The following is an 11,512-nucleotide window of genomic DNA, read 5'->3' as shown; positions in this document are numbered from 1 at the left end:
ACGAGTCATACGATCCTCTAATCGAGTTATCTGGGAATAGATATCGTCACGTAATCGAGTCATCTGCGAAGAGATATCATCGCGAAAACTCGATATCTCACGTAAAATTGTAGCACCCCAGTGCGCTAAGGTAGTGCGGTCCTCCACACTAGGATGCTCGTCCACGGTAGGGTGCTCCTCTACTCTAGGATGGTCTGTCGTCCGTGGGCTCTGAACAACAGGGGAACATACATGCTGCTCGATAACAGGAGGCTGAATAGGCTCTTCACGTGTCTCAGAAGTCTCTACGGGTACATCAGAATGTCTCGAGGATGGAGGAGCCCCGTCTGCAGTCGCGGTCGGGGTCGAAGAAGATGAGGAGGAATCAGCATCTGGTAAACCGGTGTACTCACGAATCTCTGCGTACCACGGTAAACCCTCCTCGATGACTGATGGACGAAGAGGGAATGTGACATCCTCCTAATGATAAAGATATATAAGTCAAAATAATTATAATATATAATGAATTAATCGACTTATTAATTTACTAATACATACCGGATCACCAGTGAAAATACGACCGATATGAGTCCAAACAAGGACGTCTCGCGTACGCCACCTCAACATCCGTGGAGACACATAAAGATCGACAAGGTCAATCCACTCGTGTAACGTCTCTAGAGTCTCATATATCTAATACTGCAATATAATCATTTACAATGTAAATAAATCAATTTATATTTTTGCCAATTAATATATATAAATAATAATATAAAACTTACCTGAAATACGAAAGGAAATCCGTAAAGGTCGTATTTACGGATTTCTTGCATACGTCCAGAACAGACTCTCTCACTTGTCTGTGACATAGAATCGTATGTCATCTGCCAAACAACGACGCCCTAAGGGTAGAAATTAAACCCGTCCAAATAATCAACTAACTGTAAGTACTCCGTGGACACCTTCTTTCGTCGATCATTCCCCAACAAAACCATGTGTAGAATATACAACAAGGCGAGCTTGACAGCGTCAATATCGTCATCCCCCCATGCCCTCGACAAGAAAACACGCTCAATGTCGTGATACTGCACCTTCGGACAACCGCGAAAGTACGTAGATCTGATCCTATGTCTGGAGGAGCGAGGAATATATGAAGAAACATCAGTCCGACGGCTAAACGAAAGCCCTGTCACCAACGCAAACTCAAACGGGCTAAACCTCACATCGACCCCGCTAATCCTAAACCAAAACTCGTCTTTGGCAAAGGGTGGATGTAACTGTCGTAGTAGAAATGCATGAACTAATATCCCGCAGAATTTTGTTTCGGGTAAACGAAGGAATGACCCGAAACATGTCCTCTCAAATAGTCGCTGCTGACGCGGGGTCAATGTAGAAGAAATCTGAGATAATGCAGTACGCTGTGCACGAGATATCGCATCTGTCCGGAAGTGTCTGGACTCGTCGGGAATGCGTAGCTCGCAGTCAACTCGTCTTCTTTTGCGAGAAATATCCTGTAACAATCACGTAAAAATTGTTAGACTTTCATATAAATAAATATGTAAACAAATGTAGTAATGAAAAAAATATAAAAAGATGAGAAATATCAAATAATTAAAATGAAAATAACAAAACGTAAGAAATAAGAATAGAAATTCGAATTCTATACAATGAAATACCTTAAAGTGACGATAATCAGAAAATAGTTCGAAAATCTTGAAAAGATGAATCGATATACCCTAAAATGATGAAATTCGAAAAAATGGAACTGAAATTCGAATTCTATATATTGAAATACCTTAAAGTGACGATAATAAGAAAATGATTCGGAAATCTTGAAAATACGAATCGATATATCCTAAAATGGTGAAATTGGGAAAAACGAAACTAAAATTCAAATTCTATACGTTGAAATACCTTAGAGTGAAGATACTCAGAAAATCGTTTGGAGATCTTGAAAATATGAATCGATATATCCTAAAATGGTGAAATTCAGAAAAACGGAACTAAAATTCAAATTCTATACGTTGAAATACTTTAGAGTGACAATACTAAGAAAATCGATCACAGATCTTGAAAACACGAATCAATATATCCTAAAATGGTTAAATTTGAAAAAACGGAACTGAAATTCGAATTATATACGTTGAAATACCTTAAAGTGACGATACTCAAAAAATCGTTCGGAAATCTTGAAAATACGAATCGATATATCCTAAAATAGTGAAATTCGAAAAAACGGAACTGAAATTCGAATTCTATACGTTGAAATACCTAAAAGTGATGATATTCAGAAAATCGTTCGGAGATCTTGAAAATACGAATCGATATAACCTAAAATGGTGAAATTCAAAAAAATGGAACTGAATTTCGAATTCTATACGTTGAAATACCTTAAAGTGACGATACTCAGAAAATGGTTCGAAAATCTTGAAAATACGAATCGATATATCCTAAAATGGTGAAATTCGAAAAAACGGAACTGAAATTCGAATTATGTACGTTGAAATACCTTAAAGTGACGATACTCAAGAAATCGTTTGGAGATCGTGAAAATACGATTCGATTTATCCTAAAATGGTGAAATTCTAAAAAACGGGACTAAAATTCGAATTCTATACGTTGAAATACCTATGAATTTCGCTAACGGAAAAATCATTTGAAAAATTGAAAAAAACGAATCGATATATCCTATAAACGAAAAAATCAAAATATTAAGTTTAAATAACGTCGTTACATCGTAAGTTGTGTCAAAAAGCATCAAAATTCGAAAACTCCAATTTGAAATTTGAAAAATAGATATACAAAAACCTAAAACAAAAAAAATGGATATAAAATTCGAAAACTACACAGTCAGAAACCGTAGATAAGAAAATCTTCAATTTAACCCCTCATGAAAATTCTTTAATAAAAAAAGTCCACTGTTATATGCCAAATTTCCTAAAACCCCCTGTGCTGTAACAAAACTCATACGGCTCCCCAAGGTTTTAAAAAACCAACTTCAGCCCCAACTAAACAAGGAAAATTCGCTGCCGTGGGAAAACTCGTGCTGCCGTGGGAAACGTCGTTCCCACGGCAGACTGCCGATTCATTTGGCAGCGATTTTCGACCCAATTTTGGTCGTTTTGACCTCCAATTTTCACATACATCAAAGGTAAACATTGTATAACATCAAAGCCCTCAATCAATTCAACCAAAACAACCAAAAATCGAAAGATTTTAAGCAATATTCAAACGTAAACCCTAACATTTCAAAACCAAAATTCTCAATCAAATCTCAATTATTTCAGCAATAACTTGATCCAAACAATATTACGGGAGATATACTAACCTTCTTTGCCATTTGCGGTTGCCGGGAAGCTTCAAAATCGACGGAAATGAGATCGTCGTGGAATTGCCATGGGAGGTGGAATGCTTTTGGAATTTTCGTGGAAATGAACGCAACTTGCCGTGGGAGGAAATGAAATTTTGCTGTGCTTATAAGGGGGGGCATTTTCGTAATTGCGCTTTTCCCACACCAACTTGCGAAATATCATAAAAACCCGACGTGGGATAAATATTTCCCCGAAAACCCAATGTTTTAAAAAAGCCATTTCACACCCCCAAAAACCCATTGTCCATTTAGCTGCCGTGGGAGAAATCTCTTGCCGTGGGAAACTTCGTTCCCACGGCAAGACAGCCGATCCATTTGGCAGCATTTTCGGCCAATTTTTGGTCGTTTCGACCTCCGATTTTCACATAAATCAAATCTACACATTTTATAACATAAAACCCCTCAATCAATTCAACGAAAACAACCAAAAATCGAAACATTTTAAGCATTATTCAACCCGTAAACCCTAAAATTTCAAACCTAAAATTCTCAGTTAAATCTCAATAATATCAGCAATAACTTGATCCAAAGAAGATTATGGGAGATATACTAACCTTATTTGCCATTTTCGGTTGCCGGAACGAAAGAAAATCGGCGGAAATGACGCTCGCCATGGGATTGCCGTGGGAGGTGGGAAACTTTGGAATATTCTTGCCGTTGTACAGTGAAAATTAGTTAACTTTATATATGGGGGTATTTTCGTCATTTCACAAAACATGGGTATTTTTGCTTAAACCTAAATTTTTTGGGCAATTTCGCTTTGACCCCTTTAATTTTGTCTATTTTTAATAATTTCCCTTCTTAAAATAACATCCAGACGATCATATTTTAACTTTTTGTTAAAACAACCCTTCACTTTTTAAAATTATATTAGATACTGGCCAACTTTAGAAATAATCATTTTTAACACAGAGAGGATTTACTTAATAGATCAAGGATGAATATTTAACTTTAATTAAAATATAAAATAATTTTAATAGAAAAAATCAAACCTTAACCTATTGATTCTTCCCTTCCCTTCTTATCTATAATTTTGTAATTCTAAAACTATGTCAAGAAAATCAAACATCATAACATAATTGATGGTGCACAAATTTGCACTATTGAGAAATTATACCAAATCTGCATGGGTTTCCATGCAAGAATACAAAGAGACAAGGGTAAAAACAAAACGTACACCAAATATTCGAGGGTTTTAATGTCTTTTTATTGAAAATACTAAGAGACGTTATCCACAATAGTCATATTGTCTTGGCAATTTAAGCAAAAAGTTGTATCACGGTGTTATATAGTGATAATTAAGTGTTAGGAGTGTCTTTCCCTTAGTTTTTCCACTACTAAGAATTTATACTGTTAGAGATTAGAATTACATAGATATAATTTGTTTTTTTTTTATAAAATGTGAAAGTATGTGATTTTATGAATATCTTGATGTGATAGAATAGTAATTATATTTCTGTTGTGATTGTCGAAAATGTGAGAAGTATTTACAAGACAATGGAAAACTATTATTTAATGCAACACAGATTGCAAGAGTCATGGCAAACATGAACCCATGTTTCTTATTTATGGCTTTTAAATAAGATCATGTTTGATTCTTTTTCGAAGCAACAAAGTAATGGCATCTTTATACTAGTTGTTGATTACCTTGATAAATCTTATAAGTGTAAATTTAACTGAAAATAAGTTTCGACCATATCACAATTGCACGCCAATTTCTAAAGTGTGAGCAATGCTGCAAAAACCATTTGTCTCTCTGTAAGTATGAACATTACATGGACGGTTAATATTCTCTTATTGTCAATATGGTGATAGGTATTAGATATTTAATTTCATGTTTGCATGATTCAATTGGCCCTTTCTTCCTCTTGCTCATTTTTGTCACTTAAGTCATCACTTCCCTTCCAAGTAGCAGTGTGTACGTTTCTTTTGAATTTCTTCTCTTTTTTCTTCTTTTTGAGGAAAGGGTCTCTTTTTTCTTCTTTTTGAGAAGAGGACATTCTTGTCTAATGTGGTCCGATTTCTTGCATTTATAGCATATAATCTTCTTTCCTCTATTTCTTTTCCTTTTGATTAATTGAAGTTTTTTCCTTTATTTCTTTTGGACTTTGAGAGAATTATAATAAATTTGCAGGGTAGAAGGCTTACATCTTTCTCATCCCATTGAAGATTTTCCATCTTCCTTATTTTTCTCAATTGCCTTCAAGGCAAAGTCCTTTTTTGGTTTTACTTCATCTTCCTTTGGTTTTCTTTTTATTTTATAGGTCAAAAGACTTCTTATGAGCTCATCCATTTGTATCTTAGTTAGGTTTTTAGATTCCTCAATTGTCGTTACCTTTATGGTCCATGACTCTGGTAATGACCTTAACACATTTTTAACTAATTTTATAGTTCCAAATCTCTTTCCAAAACCCTTCAAGTCATTTACTAAGTTCGAAAATCTTTTACACATGTCTGTTATGTTTTTCCCCTTCTTCATTTCAAACAACTCATATAGAAGAGAAGCTTGATTTTCGACTATTTGACTTGGCTTGTGCCTTCATGTGTTGTTTAAAGGATAGTGCAAACTTCTTTTGTTATTTCACAAGCAGAAACTCTATTAAATTTGGTTGAGTCTAATGCACAAAATACTATGTTTATGGCTTTAGCATTCAAATTCAACAATTTTTCATCTTTATCATTATATTCCATTTCATCTTTATGCTTATTAGTTATGGGATTCCGAGGTACAAAGTCACCATGTTCAATAATTTTCCACAACTTATAGTCTATTAATCTAATGTGTAATCTAATTCTAATTTTCCATTAGGTGTAGTTTACTCTAAAAAATAAAGGGTGGCTTAATAATGCATTATCCTTCACTAAAAACTGGTGTAAAGGTGTTTGTCATTCTCAAATGATTTTAAACTTTAAAATTCATTGGAATTTATAAATCTAAAGTCCAAGCTCTGATACCAATTGAAAAACCCTAATGACAAATTAATCCTCATAAGAATGGTTCAAAGTTTTTCATCTCAAGCCTCCTATGTCCACTTCTTCTTGCAACTGCTTTGAAGTTTCCATTCAAATCATTTTAGGATTACACTAACTGAATCAGGATTATGCCCTTTTACAACAATGATAGGGATTTCATCCAAGTGTAATTAGAAAGAAGATTTATAAGTAGAATGTGTCTCTAATAGGCTGATTTTACTAATGTGTACAAGTGTTTCTCTTGAAGATATGAGTTCTTGGTTTTTAGAAAGAGATTAAACTTGTTTATATAGCTTTAAGGCTTGAAATGACAATTCTTGAATACTTTGATATGTTCTTTGACTCTTTTGACTTCAATCCAACTTGTTTATATAGCTTTAAGGCTTGAAAGATCCGTTAGATTCATTTTAGTAGCTATTGATTTGTGAAAATGATGTTATGGCCTTCAAAATGCAACTGGATGAGAGTCCTATATTGAAGAACGGGCATCTACTTACACATTCAGACTTTGGCGGCCTTGAAATAGTCGTCCAACAATCAAATTCTAGAAACATGCCACTCAATGAATAAGTGTCCTTTTTTTTGGGATAAGTGTCCATCTTTACACCTTAAAATTCCAAAAGACTTCAGACATGAGAGGATAGGTAAAGACAGGTAGAAGGATAGGTGTCCTACCATGTTAACTTTGTTGATTATCCCAAATTTGCTTTTGAATGAATTAAAGGGGGGATACATATCACATGGTCATATTCCAATATAGAACATGAGTCTATTGATTAAGGACAAGCATCCCTATTCATTCGACAAAAATTCCTGAGAACTCCAAACTTCTAAGGACAGATATGAGACGAGCAAAAGAACTGGCATCCCATTAGAGACGGTTTCTCATACTTGAAAAATTAAACAATTGCATTTCACCAATATTTTGGTCCTAGGAATTTTATGTTTGGATTAATTAGCTCAATAAACATTTATTAACAACTTTGAACTTAATTTTGACATAATCAAAACACATAGAGGTTCAATAATCTCCCCTTTTTTGATTGATGACAAAACTTAAGTTTAAGTATTGAAAAAACAATTTAACGAATTTGAAAAACTTTAGAAAGAATTTAAACTTTACTTAAACAATACAATGCAACTTAGTTCCCAATTTGTGATAACCAAAATCAATCTTTCATAACCATTTAGCCATTTAAGAAAATCAATCTCAACCTTTAAAACTCATTTCATTAACCATTTTAAAAATCATTTTCAATTCATTTCATTTAACCATTTAAGAAAATTCTTTATAAAACTTAAACTCTATCAATCTTTTCCCTTTTTTGTCATTAATATAAAAAAAAAATTTCAATAGAGTTTTCTTTATTTTTTAAATATACCAAAATTACAAACAAGAGAAAAAACACTCTCAATATCATCATCAACAACAAATCTAATCCACAATATCTAGAAGGTTGATAATGTGAAGTATAGCATAACATCAACAAAAACATTTTCAATATCAATATAAGTAAGCATAACAACAAAGTAAAAGAAACGATAGTATCCATTTATGCAATAAAAGATAAAAAGTATTAAATATCAAAAGATAAATGTTCCTCAAAACTATGCAATATGATGAGATACAATTAGATGTATAAAGCATGAAAGACAAATCATGGCTCGTCCTCTAGAAGAGGAGGCACATTGTTGGAACCAGGGTAACAGTCACGAAGATGCTACTGAAGGAAAGATCCATGGAACTGAGGAAATGATAATAACCTTGCATATTAGTGCATAACTCGTGCAAATCACTTTGTAACCCATGCACGTCATGATGCAACCTAAGTAATGATTCATTTATAGAGCTTACAAGCCCAAGTATACGATTCTAAAAGGTAGAGGATCGGTATCCAAAACTAACTGTCAACAAGGATGCATCTGCCTATGGTTAGATATAGGTCGAGAAGGATTTGATTGGCAGCAATGTGCTTTCTCTTCTTGAGAAACAGTGGGTGAAGGAGCTAGTTAAGCAAGATATGTAGGCAGATTAGGTTGAGGTTGACCAAGATACCACATACCTTAAGGAAGGTGATGGATTATGTTTATCTGAGAAAGAGTGTTAAAACCAATATAATCTTTCTCAAAAAATCTCATTACATATGGTTGATCATTTTCTTCTAGACAAATCTCGAAACCCTCAATAATAACAATAACAGTAATGTCAAGTTCAACAACTCCTTCCACAACATCCTTAATCGAATTGATCTTAGTAATAATCCAATAAGTTGTATCCACTTGAGGGCCATGGAAAGCGACATCCAACAATACAAGATTCTTTAATGTCATTTGACCATTGGATTGATCTTGTGCATTTAGGGTATATGTTATCATGCAATGAATAATTTGCATGACAGGAGTATGTAATGCACTCGACTTAACACTCTTCCTATATCTCTCAACACCACCCAATGTTTCTCCAGCAACTTGAGCATCAAAATCAGCAGAAATCCTCACAATCGCAATCAAGCCATATTGTTAAGTCTTCCAGTTTCATGATGCAACCTAAGTAATGATTCATTTATAGAGCTTACGAGCCCAAGTATACGATTCTAAAAGGTAAAGGATCAGTATCCAAAACCAATAAGGATGCATCTGCCTATGGTTAGATATAGGTCGAGAAGGATTTGATTGGCAGCAGTGTGTTTTCTCTTCTTGAGAAACAGTGGGTGAAGGATCTAGTTAAGCAAGATATGTAGGCAGATTAGGTTGAGGTTGACCAAGATACCACATACCTTAAGAAAGGTGATGGATTATGTTTATTTGAGAAAGAGTGTTAAAACCAATATAATTTTTCTCAAAAAATCTCATTACATATGGTTGATCATTTTCTTCCAGACAAATCTCGAAACCCTCAATAATAACAATAACAGTAATGTCAAGTTTAACAACTCCTTCCACAACATCCTTAATCGAATTGATCTTAGTAATAATCCAATAAGTTGTATCCACTTGAGGGCCATGGAAAGCGACATCCAACAATACAAGATTCTTTAATGTCATTTGACCATTGGATTGATCTTGTGCATTTAGGGTATATGTTATCATGCAATGAATAATTTGCATGGCAGGAGTATGTAATGCACTCGACTTAACACTCTTCCTATATCTCTCAACACCACCCAATGTTTCTCCAGCAACTTGAGCATCAAAATCAGTAGAAATCCTCACAATCGCAATCAAGCCATATTGTTAAGTCTTCCAGTTTCATGATGCAACTTTGTAACCCATGCACGTCATGATGCAACCTAAGTAATGATTCATTTATAGAGCTTACGAGCCCAAGTATACGATTCTAAAAGGTAGAGGATCGGTATCCAAAACCAACAAGGATGCATCTGCCTATGGTTAGATATAGGTCAAGAAGGATTTGATTGGCACCAGTGTGCTTTCTCTTCTTGAGAAACAGTGGGTGAAGGATCTAGTTAAGCAAGATATGTAGGCAGATTAGGTTGAGGTTGACCAAGATACCACATACCTTAAGAAAGGTGATGGATTATGTTTATCTGAGAAAGAGTGTTAAAACCAATACAATTTTTCTCAAAAAATCTCATTACATATGGTTGATCATTTTCTTCCAGACAAATCTCGAAACCCTCAATAATAACAATAACAGTAATATCAAGTTCAACAACTCCTTCCACAACATCCTTAATCGAATTGATCTTAGTAATAATCCAATAAGTTGTATCCACTTGAGGGCCATGGAAAGCGACATCCAACAATACAAGATTCTTTAATGTCATTTGACCATTGGATTGATCTTGTGCATTTAGGGTATATGTTATCATGCAATGAATAATTTGCATGACAGGAGTATGTAATGCACTCGACTTAACACTCTTTCTATATCTCTCAACACCACCCAATGTTTCTCCAGCAACTTGAGCATCAAAATCAGCAGAAATCCTCACAATCGCAATCAAGCCATATTGTTAAGTCTTCCAGTTTCATGATGCAACCTAAGTAATTATTCATTTATAGAGCTTACGAGCCCAAGTATACGATTCTAAAAGGTAAAGGATTGGTATCCAAAACCAATAAAGATGCATCTGCCTATGGTTAGATATAGGTCGAGAAGGATTTGATTGGCAGCAGTGTGCTTTCTCTTCTTGAGAAACAGTGGGTGAAGGATCTAGTTAAGCAAGATATGTAGGCAGATTAGGTTGAGGTTGACCAAGATACCACATACCTTAAGAAAGGTGATGGATTATGTTTATCTGAGAAAGAGTGTTAAAACCAATACAATGTTTCTCAAAAAATCTCATTACATATGGTTGATCATTTTCTTCCAGACAAATCTCGAAACCCTCAATAATAACAATAACAGTAATGTCAAGTTCAACAACTCCTTCCACAACATCCTTAATCGAATTGATCTTAGTAATAATCCAATAAGTTGTATCCACTTGAGGGCCATGGAAAGCGACATCCAACAATACAAGATTCTTTAATGTCATTTGACCATTGGATTGATCTTGTGCATTTAGGGTATATGTTATCATGCAATGAATAATTTGCATGGCAGGAGTATGTAATGCACTCGACTTAACACTCTTCCTATATCTCTCAACACCACCCAATGTTTCTCCAGCAACTTGAGCATCAAAATTAGCAGAAATCCTCACAATCGCAATCAAGCCATATTGTTAAGTCTTCCAGTTTCATGATGCAACTTTGTAACCCATGCACGTCATGATGCAACCTAAGTAATGATTCATTTATAGAGCTTACGAGCCCAAGTATAGATTCTAAAAGGTAGAGGATCGGTATCCAAAACTAACTGTCAACAAGGATGCATCTGCTTATGGTTAGATAAAGGTCGAGAAGGATTTGATTGGCAGCAATGTGCTTTCTCTTCTTGAGAAACAGTGGGTGAAGGAGCTAGTTAAGCAAGATATGTAGGCAGATTAGGTTGAGGTTGACCAAGATACCACATACCTTAAGGAAGGTGATGGATTATGTTTATCTGAGAAAGAGTGTTAAAACCAATATAATCTTTCTAAAAAAATCTCATTACATATGGTTGATCATTTTCTTCTAGACAAATCTCGAAACCCTCAATAATAACAATAACAGTAATGTCAAGTTCAACAACTCCTTCCACAACATCCTTAATCGAATTGATCTTAGTAATAATCCAATAAG

This window comes from Mangifera indica, chromosome 7 (genome assembly GCF_011075055.1).
Source record: "Mangifera indica cultivar Alphonso chromosome 7, CATAS_Mindica_2.1, whole genome shotgun sequence".
Classification (NCBI taxonomy): domain Eukaryota; kingdom Viridiplantae; phylum Streptophyta; class Magnoliopsida; order Sapindales; family Anacardiaceae; genus Mangifera; species Mangifera indica.
Note: the sequence above shows the minus strand (reverse complement) of the source record.